Raw genomic sequence first — 15,761 nt, 5'->3', positions numbered from 1 at the left:
CTCTAAGAAGTAAAATGAATCGACCTCTGTACAAAGTTCTTGGCTATTAATCAAATAAACTGTAGAGGACATCTGCCTGAATAATTAGGCTACTGTCAGGAGAGTTGAATTTCTTTCCCCCCAGCTGCTAAAGAGCAGGACCGTGTCCACAGAAGCCATTCCTAGATCAGGTTAGAAATACATTAGCATACAGCTGGAGTCCGTGTTTTCTAGCCTTTATTGCAGGCGTTATGCATTCAGATGGTCCACAGAGCTTTACGGCTAACACGTACTCCTGGGAATTGCCTTTTGATCCGTCAAGAGCCTTCTCAGCCCCTCTGTGGGGACAAACACCATGCACTTCGGGGGCCTTCCCCCAGCACCGATATTCATTTTCTTGACTTCTAAGCCAGCTCTGACCCCCCTGCGGTGCGAGGCTTACAGCACCAGCTCCACCTGGCTGCCCCAGAAAGCCTCGGGCCCTGAGCGAGAACTATGGCCTGGATATCCTCTCAGTTCTGTGATATCATTGCTATAAAGGTTTAATTTCCTGTAATACGTGTCTGCTTCTCTGTCCCTGAGATAGGGTTCTCAGGTCCATCTCTAGGAGGAGCTGCTCGCGAGGACGCCCCTGAGCGCACCTGGGGGTCTCCCTCCTTGACAGCTCGGCTGTGGGGAGAAGGGCTTCGCGCCGGCCGACGCACTTTGTCCCCAGGCGGCCCCCGTCCACCTCCGTGCAGTTGCCCCGCCGGCCGAAAAGTTTCTCCAGGTGCGGAATTCCGGGCTCGGCGACCACCGGGGCGGAGTGTGCGCGCCAGTCGGAAGCCAGCCCGCCCGCGGGCCCGGGTGAGTGGCCCCTGGCGTCGCGGAGCAGGGCGGGCCCCGCGGGATGGGCGGGAGGGCCCCAGGCCGAAGCTGGCCCGGCCGTTGCTATGGCAACGCGCAGGCAAACCGGCCGCTGGGCCTCCGCTGCCCGGTCGGCTGGCGGCTCCCGCAGTCCCCTCGTAGTGTGTCCTGGGGCCCAGCCGTTGGGACCCCATTTCCCCTGGGTCGGCGTTTGGGGTGGTCCCTGGTTCATCTTCACCTTTTCACCTTGACCCCCACCTTGGGACGTGAACCTTTTTGAAATTTAAAGCGAACATACTCTAGGGTAAGTATAGCACATCCTTAAAAGTTCTGAATTTGTGGCTTCCCTTCTGCTATCCGTCTTCTCTCATTTTTTAGTCTCCTAGAGCCTGGCACCTAGGAGGACCTCATTGTATGATATAACTCTTTCTTACAGCACTTAGAGTAGTTCCTTGCACACAGTGGATGTACAAAGAGATAGTATGCCGTTAAGAGCAGCCTCTGTGTGGACAGGTAATTTAAGCGCTCTACCTCAAGTTTCCTCCTCTGTACATGTAGAGTATAATTTCTACAAAGTGTGGTGGGTTTGAAGGAGCCTGTATGTGAAGCTGCTTTGTGAACCGTAAATGTCAAGCCAGACTGTGATTTAGTTTTAAGGGATCTTTACATGCTGCGCGCTGTTTGATTCTCCAGCTCCCACACTACCAGCCAAGGCGGGAACCTTCTCTTTTGTCTGACCACTGAACTGCTCCAGTGTCCAACTGGAAAATATGGTTATGCATCAGAAGAGGGCTCTGCCAATGGAAAGAAACATCGTTTCAAACTTAAACATTCTTTGTTTTAGGCACTTTTTCAGGTTCCCCCACTTCACATTGCAACTGCCATGCAGATGCCTCACACATTTAACTATCTAGCTCATGTAAATCTCTCATATTGCTGTCTCAGTGAAGCATACCAATATCCATCTAGTTTGCAAGCCAAAAGTCATGGACTGTCTTTCCATGTCCAGATCATCAAGTTCTCTGTTCATTTTATGTTCAAACCAGACTGAATTCCATCCACTTCTTTTAATCTCTATCATTGCCACCCTAGACCAGGCTGTCATGGTCTCTTGCCTGGTCTCCTATAGTGGCCTCCAAACTAGTCTGACGGTATTCACCTATCCTTTCAATATTCTCATCTATTCTTACTCTGCAGTAGGAGTAATCTTTTGAAAACTAAAATTTCATTTTGATACCCTTCTCCTCTCCCTTGCTTAAAGTCTGTCAGGATTTCTTACTACTTTTAGGATAAAGGTACCACTCTTTAATGTGCTCTATAAATTGGGTGACCATATATTTTATTACACAGACCAAGATACCTTTGAGAGTAAAAGAGAATATTAATTACACTGGGAATGTTGCTCAGGCAAATAGGGGCAAATGTTATTCCACTTTAAGGTCCTGTAGCATCTACCTCCTCTATAGTGTGAAAATCTCTCAGTCATGTCTGACTATTTGCGGCCCCAAGTGACAGACTTTATTTTTGGGGGCTCCAAAATCACTGCAGATGGTCACTGCAGCCATGAAATTAAAAGATGCTTGCTCCTTGGAAGAAAAGTTATGACCAACCTAGACAGCATATTAAAAAGCAGAGACATTATTTTTTCAACAAAGGTCCATCTAGTCAAAGCTATGGTTTTTCCAGGAGTCATGTATGGATGTGAGAGTTGGACTATAAAGAAAGCTGAGCACCGAAGAATTGATGCTTTTGAACTGTGGTGTTGGAGAAGACTCTTGAGAGTCCTTTGGACAGCAAGGAGATCCAACCAGTCCATCCTAAAGGAAATCAGTCCTGAATATTCATTGGAAGGACTGATGCTGAAGCTGAAACTCTGGTTCTTTGGCCACCTGATGCGAAGAGCTGACTCATTGGAAAAGACCCTGATGCTGGGAAAGATTGAAGGTGGGAAGAGAAGGGGATGACAGAGGATGAGATGGTTGAATGGCATCGCCAACTCAGTGGATATGAGTTTGAGTAAACTGCAGGAGTTAGTGATGGACAGGGAGGCCTGGCGTGCTGCAGTCCATGGAGTCACAAAGAGTTGGACACAACTGAGCGACTGAACTGAACTGAACTGGACTGCAGCCTGCCAGGCTCCTCTGTCCATGGAATTCTCCAGGCCAGAATATTGGCGTGGGTAGCCGTTCTCTTCTCCAGGGGATCTTACCAACCCAGGGATTGAACTCAGGTCTCCAGCACTGCAGGCGGATTCTTTACCATCTGAGCCACCAGGGAAGCTCCTTATCTTACACCAGGCTCCCCTTGTTCTCTGTGTTCCAGTTACACTAAGTCCTTTGTCTCCCATTTTCCCTCCTACTACAGGGCCTTTGCACATGCTCTTCTCCTTCCAGGTATTCTCTTCCCTCATCTTGTTAACTCTTGCTCATCCTTCACGTCTCAGATCAGATGATTCCCAGAAAAGCTGCCACTGACCACTCTGTCTAGGACAACGCCCCTCAGGGTATAAACTTTTCTGATACCAATTATATCTCCTTAGTAGCATCATCACAATTTTAATTTTCTCCATGTGTCTGATACATAGTATGTAGTTAATAAATACCTATATGTTTTAATTATAAAGATTTTCCTATAAAGGATCTCAAAATAACCATCATGGTTAAGAGCACAAACTCCAGAGCCAGGCAGATGGAGAGATTTGAATTTCAGTTCTGCCACAATTCCTTATCTGAAACCCATGGGGCTAGTTGTGCTTTAAGATTCAGAATTTTTTAGATTATAGAAGGACCACATGGTTTATAAACTGCATCCCTTCTAGTGGGGTCTTGGGCAGCACTCTGTAGTCAAACACATTAATTTTTCTTTAGAAAGAAAACTTTACTCTAAGTGAGATAAGTAAAGACTATACATACTTTTACATGAGTTTAGGTCAGGTTTTGCCAAGAAATGGATTTGCCACAAATTTATGAGAGCATGCGGTATTCAGAGCTTTTGGATTTTAGGATTTCAGATAAGGGCATATGAATCTGTGCCAGTGTAACTTTAAACCAACTACTTAACTTCTTTGTGCCTCAGATTCCTCAACTGTGAAAAGGAGATGATACTAGTATCTACTTACCTTACAAATTCCGTTTATGTTGTTAGAGGAGTAAATGAGTTAATACATGTTAACTGCTTTGGACAGTGAATGTTACTTAGTCAGGGCTATAGAAGAATCAGCTCTTACTATATCATTTTTATTTGCCCCATAATGACACTATGGATGAACCATAATTTATTTGTTATTTACTTATTGTTTGATAGTTATATTTGAAATACAGAAATATAGAGATGAATTTCTTTATAGTTAAATCTTTCGAGTAGATTTTTGATTACTGAAGATCAGTTCCTGAAAATGAAATTACAGAGTCAAAGGACAGATGAATACTCTTCAAACATACTGCTACCTTTGGAAAGATTATACCAGTTAACCATCTTGCTATCACTTTTATGACATCTGTGTTAGCATTATTATTTTTAAAAATCTTCAAATTTCACAGATTAAAAATATTATCTCATTTTAACTCATATCTTCCATTGGAATGTGAAGTCAAGTGGGCCTTAGAAAGCATCACTACGAACAAAGATAGTGGAGGTGATGGAATTCCAGTTGAGCTATTTCCAGTCCTGAAAGATGATGCTGTGAAAGTGCTGTGCTCAATATGCCAGCAAATTTGGAAAACTCGGCAGAGGCCACAGGACTGGAAAAGGTCAGTTTTCATTCCAATCCCAAAGAAAGGCAATGCCAAAGAATCCTCAAACTACCACACAATTGCACTCATCTCACACGCTAGTAAAGTAATGCTCAAAATTCTCCAAGCCAGGCTTCAGCAATACATGAACCGTGAACTTCCAGATGTTCAAACTGGTTTTATAAAAGGCAGAGGAACTAGAGATCAAATTGCCAACATCTGCTGGATCATCAAAAAAGCAAGAGAGTTCCAGAAAAACATCTATTTCTGCTTTATTGACTATGCCAAAGCCTTTGACTGTGTGGATCACAATAAACTGTGGAAAATTCTGAAAGAGATGGGAATACCAGACCACCTGACCTGCCTCTTGAGAAACCTCTATGCAAGTCAGGAGGCAACAGTTCGAACTGGACATGGAACAACAGACTGGTTCCAAATAGGAAAAGGAGTTCGTCAAGGCTGTATATTGTCACCCTGCTTATTTAACTTCTATGCAGAGTACATCATGAGAAACACTGGGCTGGAAGAAGCACAAGCTGGAATCAAGATTGCCGGGAGAAATATCAATAACCTCAGATATGCAGATGACACCACCCTTATGACAGAAAGTGATGGGGAACTAAAAAGCCTCTTGATGAAGGTGAAAGAGAAGAGTGAAAAAGTTGGCTTAAAGCTCAACATTCAGAAAACGAAGATCATGGCATCTGGTCCCATCACTTCATGGCAAATAGATGGAGAAACAGTGGAAACAGTGGCAGACTTTATTTTTGGGGGCTCCAAAATCACTGCAGATGGTGACTGCAGCCATGAAATTAAAAGACACTTACTCCTTGGAAGGAAAGTTATGACCAACCTAGATGGCATATTCAAAAGCAGAGACATTACTTTGCCAGCAAAGGTCCATTTAGTCAAGGCTATGGTTTTTCCAGTGGTCATGTATGGATGTGAGAGTTGGACTGTGAAGAAGGCTGAGCGCTGAAGAATTGATGCTTTTGAACTGTGGTGTTGGAGAAGACTCTTGAGAGTCCCTTGGACTGCAAGGAGATCCAACCAGTCCATTCTGAAGGAGATCAGCCCTGAGATTTCTTTGGAAGGAATGATGCTAAAGCTGAAACTCCAGTACTTTGGCTACCTCATGCAAAGAGTTGACTCATTGGAGAAGACTCTGATGCTGGGAGGGATTGGGGGCAAGAGGAGAACGGGACGACAGAGGATGAGATGGCTGGATGGTATCACTGACTCGATGGACGTGAGTCTGGGTGAACTCCGGGAGTTGGTGATGGACAGGGAGGCCTGGCGTGCTGCGATTCATTGGGTCGCAAAGAGACATGACTGAGTGACTGATCTGATCTGATGGTTTTTCCAGCGGTCATGTATGGATGTGAGAGTTGGACTGTGAAGAAAGCTGAGCGCTGAAGAATTGATGCTTTTTGAACTGTGGTGTTGGAGAAGACTCTTGAGAGTCCCTTGGACTGCAAGGAGATCCAACCAGTCCATTCTAAAGGAGATCAGCCCTGGGTGTTCTTTGGAAGGACTGATGCTAAAGCTGAGACTCTAGTACTTTGGCCACCTTATGTGAAGAGTTGACTCATTGGAAAAGACTCTGATGCTGGGAGGGATTGGGGGCAGGAGGAAAAGGGGACAGCAGAGGATGAGATGGCTGGATGGCATCACCGACTCAATGGACATGAGTTTGAGGGAACTCTGGGAGTTGGTGATGGACAGGGAGGCCTGGCGTGCTGCAATTCATGGGGTTGTAAGGAGTCGGACACGACTGAGCAACTGAACTGAACTGAAGCCTTAAAAAATCTTGTTACTAGCTATTAGCTATTTCTTTTCTGTGAATTGCCCGCACAAGTTCTTTGATTGTTTTACATGGAGTCTCAGCTTTTCCCTGGTGGCTCAGGTAGTAAAGTGTCTGTCTAAAATAACTGAGACCTGGGTTCGATCCCTGGGTTGGGAAGATTCCCCTGGAGAAGGTAATGGCAATCCACTCCAGTACTATTGCCTGGAAAATCCCATGGACAGAGGAGCCTGGTAGGCTACACATGGGGTTTCAAAGAGTCAGACACGACTGAGTGGCTTCACTTACACTTTCCTTTCAGCTTTTTTTAATTGTTTAGTTTGATTTCACCTTTCTGGCCCAGGCAGGAGGAGTCAGTATGCTGGACTTTGGCTGGAATTAGTTGGAATAGTTGAATTAGTTGGTATCCCTGGAGCCTGGGGCGAGTTGTTACTTGCCTGCAGACGGCAGAGCAGTGTAGAAAGCTGTGTTGCAGAGGCTGGATCTTGGGGAAAATCTGAAGTCAAGATCAGGTTGTTTATGGAGTCTCCTGGCTAACAGGCCTTAGGAGAAGGAGAGCATCCAGATAGGAGGCAAGGAACTAAGGTAGAAGAAAGAGGCAGAGTGATCCTGAATGCTCTGAGAAACTATAACATTTTTTAAAAGGGACCTAGCAATTTCTTGTATGGATAAGGAGGGGAATGTGGAGGTTGGGGTGGGGGTGGCACTGTCTAGGCCAAACACTGATTTGTGTAAGCTCTTTATAGAGTAAGGATATTAACCCTTGCTTGTCATGTTGGGGCGTTTCTCCTATAGTTGCCTTTTTTTTTTTAAAAAAATCTTTTTATAATTGCCTTTTCATTTAACTTATGGTGGTTTTTGATTTATAGAAATTAAAACAATTTTATATGGTCTACTCATTAACCTTTTCCTTTTTGATTCATTACTTTTTATGCTTAGGAAGTCTTTTTCATACAGAGACCAGTTAACAAATTACATTTTCTTTAAAAATGTTATTTTGTGATGTCAGCAAATCAAGGAAGAGTTCATGAAAGTGAAAGTGAACTGAGTAGTGTGATTTCCAATAAAAAACCTAAAGGATGATAATATAAAGGTTGATATTCATGTCATCTTATGTCTCCTTGAAGACAGAAGAAAAGAGCTTATGCTGCTGTAAAAGACTGATGAAGACTTTTTCTGCCAGTGTCTGTCGTACATTGTGAACTTGTCGAACTGTATCCTTAGAGACTTTTAGAAGTGTTCTGAAAGAGAAGATGTGATCTCTGAAGATATTTTCTACTTCTTTTATCTACCTCACGATTCTATATAGTATTTTAAGCATCCACAGTTGTTAGATACTGAGAAATGATTTCCCTGTTCTTGTCAGAGGATATAAAAAGGGAAAATGAGATGTAGAATTAATTGCTGACCTTCCAGGCATTGGTAAATTAGTATGCTTTAAGATGTGCTTCAGAAAGAATTTCCCTTCCTGTGGAGCTCCAGTAGGGATCAGAGGTGAATTGTGTTTTGCTTGGATCTGTCTTAGGGTTCAGAATGTGATGAGTTAACAACTGTATCAATATATCTTTTCTTAGTTTGTTAACTAAAATAAATTGTGAGGTGAATGACTAATCACCTCAGAAATTCCTGCAGTTTTATTGACCCAAAGTTGTTTCATTTCAGGATATTTTGTAAGATGAGGGGCAGTAATTATTAGAATTAAGTCAGACTATCCTTTCTATTAATACTTATAATAGACTAAGTATCTTTGTTAATAGCCATTGACTTTTCAGTTGGATGTGGTATAACATCAGGAATAAAGCAAGTAAAAAACACCTTATTGATGAAGACAGGTTGATTTAGAAATTCTGTTTGCCTTATTATTTGATCTAAATTATTTAGTAGATAGTGAAGAGCCCACCTGCAATGCAGGAGACTGCCAGCAATGCAGGAGACCCAGGTTTGATCCCTGGGTCAGGAATATCCCCTGGAGAAGGAAATGGCAACCCACTCCAGTATTCTTGCCTGGGAAATCCATGGACAGAGGAGACTGGCAGGCTACAATCCATGGGGTCACAAAGAGTTGGACATGACTTAGTGATTAAATCACAACTTTAACTGTATAAGCTTCATTCAGCAAGTATTTAGTGGGTGCTACAATGTTCCAGGTACAGTTAATAGAATACTGTCTTATATTTTTGCTTTTACATTGTATGTGTGCAGAGTTTGTTTGTAATTCAATATTCTTAACATGAGCTGTGTTCACCTGGAAAAACTGATCGTTTGGACTCATACATATTCATTCAGAGAATCTAAGAAAAAGCCCTATAGAAGATGTTCATCCAGTCTCTAAGGTTGAGATGCTGGTAATTGAAAAGTTCTACTCTGTTACTTTGTCGTTATCATGGTGGAATGCTTGTCTGCAGCAACAGAGCTTGCTAGGAGAGAATCCATTTACCATTTACCAAAGGCAGCTCATCTGAGGCTCAGTTTCTTATACTTGAATTCTTCCAAGTCTTTTTGCTGTCAGCAAATCGAACATAGAGGCTCTTATATCTGCTCCAGGGAGTTCAGCTTCCAACCGGCCGAGATACTGGGAAGAAAGCAAATAAATATCCTTGGACGTTTTTTCATGGAAATCAAATTAATTTTTCCTCTCAATCTTCTTTATGCTGGTGTGCAACTTAGGACAATAAAATGCAATACTTTTCATATTTGTTATTATGAAAGTAAACACCAAAGTCCAGCAGTGATTTTCAAGTTAACTTAATTGCTTTTCTGTCATATCTCTTTGATAGTACGTATGTTATAATATATACACTTAGCTCCTTTTTATACTTGGAGCTCACTTTAAAAAAATTGAGATGTAATTAACATACCATATAATTTGTTTTTAAAGTGTAAAATTAAGTTTTTAGTACATCACAAGGTTTTACAATCATCACCACTATCTAATTCTAGAATGTTTCATAACCCCCTAAAGAAACCTCGCATCTGTTAGCACTCACTTCCCATTCTCCCTTCCCGTAGCCTCTGGCAAGCACTAATCTACTTTCTCTATGGATTTGCCTGTTATCATGGACATTTTGTATAAATGGAATCCTACAATATGGACCCTTTTGCATTTGGCTTCTTTCACTTAGCATGATGTTTTAAAGAATCATTTCTGTTGTAGTATGTATTCGTCCTTCATTCTTTCCTATAAGCAAGTAAAATCCCACTGTATGGATATACCACATTGTTTTTATCCATTTATCAGTAGATGGTGATTTTGGTTGCTTCTTTTTCTTTTTTTGCTATTATGAATAATGCTACTGTGAATATTTATGTATAAGTTTCTGTGTGAACACATCTTTTCATTTCTCTTGAGTATATATCTAGGATATCCAGGAGTAGAATTGCTAGTCATTTCTATGTGTGACTTTTTGAAGACTGCCAAACTGTTCTCCAAAGTATTTAATAGTTGCACCATTTTGCATTTCCACCAGTAATGTGTGAGGAATCTCATTTTCCACGCCATCACCAATCCATCTTTTTGATTATAGCCATCTCTGTTGGTGTGAGGTGATACCTCATTATACTTTGGGTTTGCATTTCCCTCATGACTAATGATGTTGGACATAATTGGCTATTTGTATATCTTCTTTGGAGAAGTAGCTATTTAACTCCTTTGTTTATTTTTAAAATTTGAATTTTTTTTTTTATTCTTGAGTTGTAATAGTTCTTTATATATTCTGAGTATTAGACCGTTATCAGATGTATGATTTACAAACTTTTCCTCCCATTCTGCATGTTGTCTTTTTGGTGGTTGCCTGGTAGTGTCTTTTGAGGAACAAAAGGTTTTAATTTTATGAAATTCAATATATATGTTTTTACTTTGATTGCTTGGCTTTAGTGGAGAAGGGAATGGCAACTCACTCCAATATTCTTGCCTGGAGAATCCCATGGACAGAGGAGCCTGGTGGGCTACAGTCCATGGGATCACAAAAAGTCGGACACAGCTGAGTGACTAACACTTGCTTGGCTTTAGATGTCATGTGTAAAAAATTGTTGCCTAATTCACGGTCATGACGATTTACTTGTATTTTTTTTTTCCTAAGAGTTTTGTGGTTTTAGCTCATGTATTTAGGCCTTTGATCCATTTTGAGTTAGTTTTTGTATATGTGTAGAGTAAGTGTCCAGATTCATCCTTTTGCATGAGCATAGCCTGTTGTCCCAAGACCATCTGTTGTAGGCCTCACATTATTTGTGTAAGTCAACTTTTAAGTCCTGTTGTTTTGATGAAACATTTGGCTGATACCTTGTCACCTCAATTAGATGCCACCATCCTACACAGAAGACATTCCAGACAAAGGAACATCTGTATTGCTACTTAGTACTTTGGTTACCATCTCTATGTAGGCTTACAACCTGGTGAGTAGGCTTGCAGGGGATGTAAGAAGCTTCAGGGCTGCTTCCCCTTCTAATTTAAGGCCTTTCATGTAGACCCGTGGTGTTGCCTCCTTGCCGTCTTTCCTCTGAATTATAACTTGATTGCCACTTGACCTTCTAGAGAACAGGAAAAGTAAAAGAGGCATTGCTTTTCTCTAAGCTGGAGAGACGCTAAAATTATCCTTCCAGACTCATGGGAGGAACGTGGGAAGAGTTGTGAACCTTTCAACAAAGAAAAGGGGATGTTCTCAAGGGAAGGCAGAGCTCTTTCGTTTCTTCATGCTTCCCATTGAAAGTTCCACCTTCTGGAATCATAACCCAGATGAGCCTTGGCTTGTTTCAGAACTCCTTTTCCTTGGAGTGGAGTGATGGGGAAGGGAGACTTGTGTTCCTCCCAGGGATTCAGGTGTGCAGTGGGGGAAAAGCTTAGGACTGGGGTCAGGCTCATCAGAGTTCAAATTTTGTCTCTGCGTGTCTATCATTGGTTTCTTTATCTATCAAATGAGGATTATAATCCCAACTTCCCAGAATTATTATGAAAAACAAATCAAATGTCATATAAAGTGCCTAACAAAATTGTTGCCCCTCGATAAAGGCTTGTTTCCCTTCTCTTTTTCCCAAATCTTCCAGGAAATTTGTGTACATACAGCTTTTTAAAATTCCACAGAATCTTGACACTGAAAGGGAGCTTCATACTCATGACCATATCACTTGCTGAACCTGTCAAAGCTCTTTTCTTGATATTTACTTGATTTATTCAGTCAGTTGATTTTATTGATCACTTAGTGTGCTTCAGGCGCTGTTTTCTGTATGTCTGTCATTAGTCAGTCGAGAAGAGATGAAAGACATATGACCTGGCATGTGGTTGATACTTCACTTATCCTAGTTCCCTCATTTGATTCATTCACTTACTAACTTATGAGCCAGACGCTATGCTGGACTCTTGGAATACAAAGATACCGCTTTTGAGAGCTCGCAGTGTGCTTTGGAGGGAAGCACACCAAGAAACAACCATAGCCCATAGCAGCTGTCACAGAAACACGAGGCTTGGTGCCGCGGGAACTGGAGGGGAGGTCTCCGGAGTCTGCTGGGGCAATCAGGGGAGGCTCAGCAGAAGGGGGAAGGGATCTGAGGCAGGATGAAGGCCTGGTGTGGGAAGGAGTGTAGGCCTTTAAGGAAGTTGATATCCAGGGGAACAGTCAGAGACACTGACTGACAGGCTAACGGTGTCCAGCTTACAAACAACCTATTATGCTGGGCCAAGATTTGAGGTCAGTTTGGGCAGAGACAGAAACATAATTTGTAGTTTAGAATCTGTTAACTTGTGTCTTGGTTTTATTCTTCTTATTCTAAGCCTAGCTGAAAAAATCCTTTGGTCTTAAGCCTTCCCCCAAGCATCTAATCTAATATTTTAGGCTTTGGCCTTCCTGCTTCTCTTTTGATAGCATTCTGCCACATAAATATTGTCCTAGGTTACTTGCCCATCTTCTTTGGTATTATGACCTTACAGCTCACGGAGAGCTCCCTCTGGCTATGCGCTTTCTCTGGAGGAATCTCTGTCCTCCTTGCCCCAGGGCTTAGTCAGAAATAGGAAAGACCCATCAGGGTGGCTGAGCCCTAGTAGAGAGGGCTATTGAAGAATGGCCAGGTACAAGGGAGGCCCCTGACCTGGAGCTGCTATCCGCTGGAGATTGTGATGTTGGCAGTCACAGCCTCCCTTCTGAGCTTCTCCCACATTCACTCACTCATTGGCTCTGCTCCCGGGCTGTGTCCCTCAGGTCCCTCTTGCTTTGCCTGCAGCAGAGGAACAGAGGGTTGAAGAGTGGCTTGAGAGTCTTCGTCTTGTTGGGGACAGCCTCCTCCCAGAAGCTACTCACGTATCCCCTCAAGACAGTCTAAGCTGGCCCTTCAGACGTGAAAGAACATGTCTGAATTTCCAGAAGTCACTTAATGTAGGACTTTGTTCTGAGATCCGCCCTATATTATAAGTCATTTGAAGGAACTGGCTTTGGAAAGATGATTGGTGGGAAGGGGGGATATGAGAGCTGTTCTCAAATATTTGAAAGGTTGTTCAAGCACAGTAGACAAGGTGCCAGATTTCGGTCTTTAATTCTAACGCTCCTTCTTATGGTGTTTTTTTTTTTTTTTAATCTAAATTCTTTTCAGCCTAAAACAATTCTGTGAGTCAATAAATGAAGCAGGCAGTGACTATACTGATTAGATCTAGATTCTTGAGGCAGATTGAATGGCAGTGATTTAGCTTTCTGAGCTCAGCCACTAGTGAATTGAAATGGTAATAGCTGTATTTATTATACTCAGAATTGAATGTGTAATTAATAAGCCATTCCTTAACCCCATATTATCTCTGTTTTACAGACTAATTTTTTCAATAGGATTTCCTTAATTGTATCAGATGTTTCTAGAATGCTTAACATGTCTGATTTGTATAATCTCCAGGGAAACTAAACAGTCTTAATTACATCCAGTATTTTGATTTCATTTGATTCTTTGGATGAGATTAAAAGTAATTTATTTTAAAGGCTACGATTGCTTTATATATGCCTATGCTTATTGCAAATTTAGCAAGTTTTGGTCATATTACTTTCTCATTACCAGTATCGCAGGTAATTTAGGTTGTGGACTAGCATGTAGTGTGGTTAACTTCTTTCAGAATGAATAGCTAGATGACACTATATTTTAAGCTACCTCCCCCTCCAGTTTTCTCATCACTGTCTTTGATTAAAACTGACTTATATTTTCTGTTTATCTGGCTATTTCCATAGTACATGTCAAGACTTGTTCCCTAGGAAGCACAGGGTTCTTTGGTTTGACTATTTCCTAGTGAATGCTGCTGCTGCTGCTGCTGCTGCTAAGTCGCTTCAGTCGTGTCCAACTCTGCGACCCCATAGATGGCAGCCCACTAGGCTCCTCTGTCCCTGGGATTCTCCAGGCAAGAATACTGGAGTGGGCTGCCATTTCCTTCTCCAATGCATGAAAGTGAAAAGTGAAATATTCCTAGTGAATAAATGTTGGTGATAACTTGTAGAGTATGACTGTTAGTTCTAGATGCCATTTTTTAGTTAAGATATTGGCAAGTTGAATTATGCCTAGAGGAGATTGAAGGGCCTGGAATGGTGCAAGGTCTTTAAATGATATGAAGGACAGCTAAGGTATTGGGGATGTAGAAACGACGGCTATCCTCTAGGAAATGTGACTGGGGGACACATGTTCATTTCCTTTATATCTAGAAGACTGAGACCTGTTAAAGATGGATTAGGCAATTCTGTAAGGACAGACGAGTTACATCCTGAAAGGAGGGTTTATAGGGTGATGATTTTGGCTTGATATGAGGAAAAATATTCTATTGTTGGCGTCTGATGAAAACGAGCTTCTTGGGGAAAGTAAAGACTGGGATCCCTGTGGTTGGAAAACTTTTAACAGTGTCCATGTCAACATCTCTCAGTTCTGTGAAGGAAATTCCATGCTGTATCAGATGTCCTATGAAATCCTTTCCAATTCTAGGATTCTGTGATTGCCTTTCCACTCCTGACACTATGACATGACCACTTCTCCATTCTAGGTTTCACTTTAGTGATTTAAATGATCGATTTTATATTCATGATCATACTGTAGCCAAGAGGGCTGTGATATGGTAGATAAAAACTGCCTGACATTAAATTATTTTCATAGATAATTCACAAAGTGTATATATACCACATGCACATGTATATTTATACACATATCCATACATCTATTTTGTATAATTGAGTTACTATACTTTCATAGTTTTGTCCTTTGTTCCTATTGTTCTAAAATGTATCAAGCTATAACCTATATAGACTTCTAAGTCTCATAAGAACTTTTTTTTAACATTTATTTATCACACTGATTTAAAAAAATACAGTTAAGTGTTCAAAATAAAGCCGATCAAAGAGCTTTTGTGGAAGTAGGAATTAAAAACTGGTAATTTTATTTTGAGAATATTTGAGAAAGATCTATAAATAAAATAGTAAGGACATTCAATTAATGTCTTAGATATTTAAGAATAGGAAGTAGGAGCACTACAGTCATTTTGGAAAATTGTGTCTTCAGACTCCCTTACTAATTGGACTTTTGAGTGCAGTATTAGTGGTTTCAAATGGAATCACAATTCATTGCAGTTCTGACCTGGGGTAATAGATATAGAGGTAAAATGAAATCCATCTTCCTGAAGAAATACTGGTTTTATGAAATGATTAAACTGATTTTAAAATAAAGCATTAAGTGCAAACCACTAAGAGTTCAAAAAATACAGGCCCCGTGAAAGAAGATTTAGTGCATTTAGCTTTCAAACAGTTTGCTCATTGTGGATGAAATGCCTTTACACTGATGTGAATTATCATGCCAATAAATTAATAAAAAGGGGGAAGTTAGCATGTCTTCTCTTTGGAATGGGCTAAACCTCCAGGGACAGATGGTTCTCTTTTGGAATAGACTTTCTTCTGAGGGGATAAGGCTCCATCTAAGTGTTGGGGTTTTTTTTTCCAAAGCCTTTAGAGAACTTTAGAGCAGTCTGTTTTTTGGGATGAACTTGAGCACAATGTGGGTTCTATTAAAGCTTTGATTTGATTTGGTATTATGAAAAAGAAAGTCATTGTGCTGGGAGAATTTCCCTGGTGAGAAAGATACAAGTTTTATAGGACTCTTAGAATTCTTTAATACTTTTCATTGTGTATGTGATGATAGCAGATTACATCTCTCTTCCATGAACTTTACACAGCCCAGGCTATTGGTATTAGAGTATTTTATGGGGAATGTCCTTAAGTTTATTGGGGAGGGAGGTAAATCCTTGGCAATCTTGGAGAATGAACATATTGTATGACTCTGCTAAAAATGAATCTTCCATAGGATAGTCTTTTCTTCTAACTCTAGTCTGAACACTGTGTATTAGTGATATATAATGATGAAATAATCATTTTTCAAATATTTGGGTATCTGTTACAAATACTGAA

General features: G+C 41.1%; 1 protein-coding gene across 6 annotated transcripts in view; it reads left to right on the top strand.

Moving 5' to 3' along the window:
• Positions 1–73: 73 nt before the first annotated feature.
• Positions 74–15,761, top strand: part of STK33 (serine/threonine kinase 33) — a 185,032-nt gene continuing 169,344 nt past the window's right edge. For 2 of the 6 annotated variants that reach the window (XM_006051606.4, XM_044929481.2), the window contains exon 1: positions 180–825. The gene's annotated coding sequence lies outside the window, so the exon portion shown is untranslated. Of the gene's footprint in view, positions 826–916; positions 1,130–15,761 lie in introns of those variants that run through there. The other 4 variants (XM_006051605.4, XM_044929482.2, XM_044929485.2 and 1 more) reach the window with 3 other exon arrangements.

The sequence above is a fragment of the Bubalus bubalis genome, chromosome 16 (assembly GCF_019923935.1).
Source record: "Bubalus bubalis isolate 160015118507 breed Murrah chromosome 16, NDDB_SH_1, whole genome shotgun sequence".
NCBI lineage: Eukaryota > Metazoa > Chordata > Mammalia > Artiodactyla > Bovidae > Bubalus > Bubalus bubalis.
This window is presented reverse-complemented; position numbering and strand designations above follow the sequence as displayed.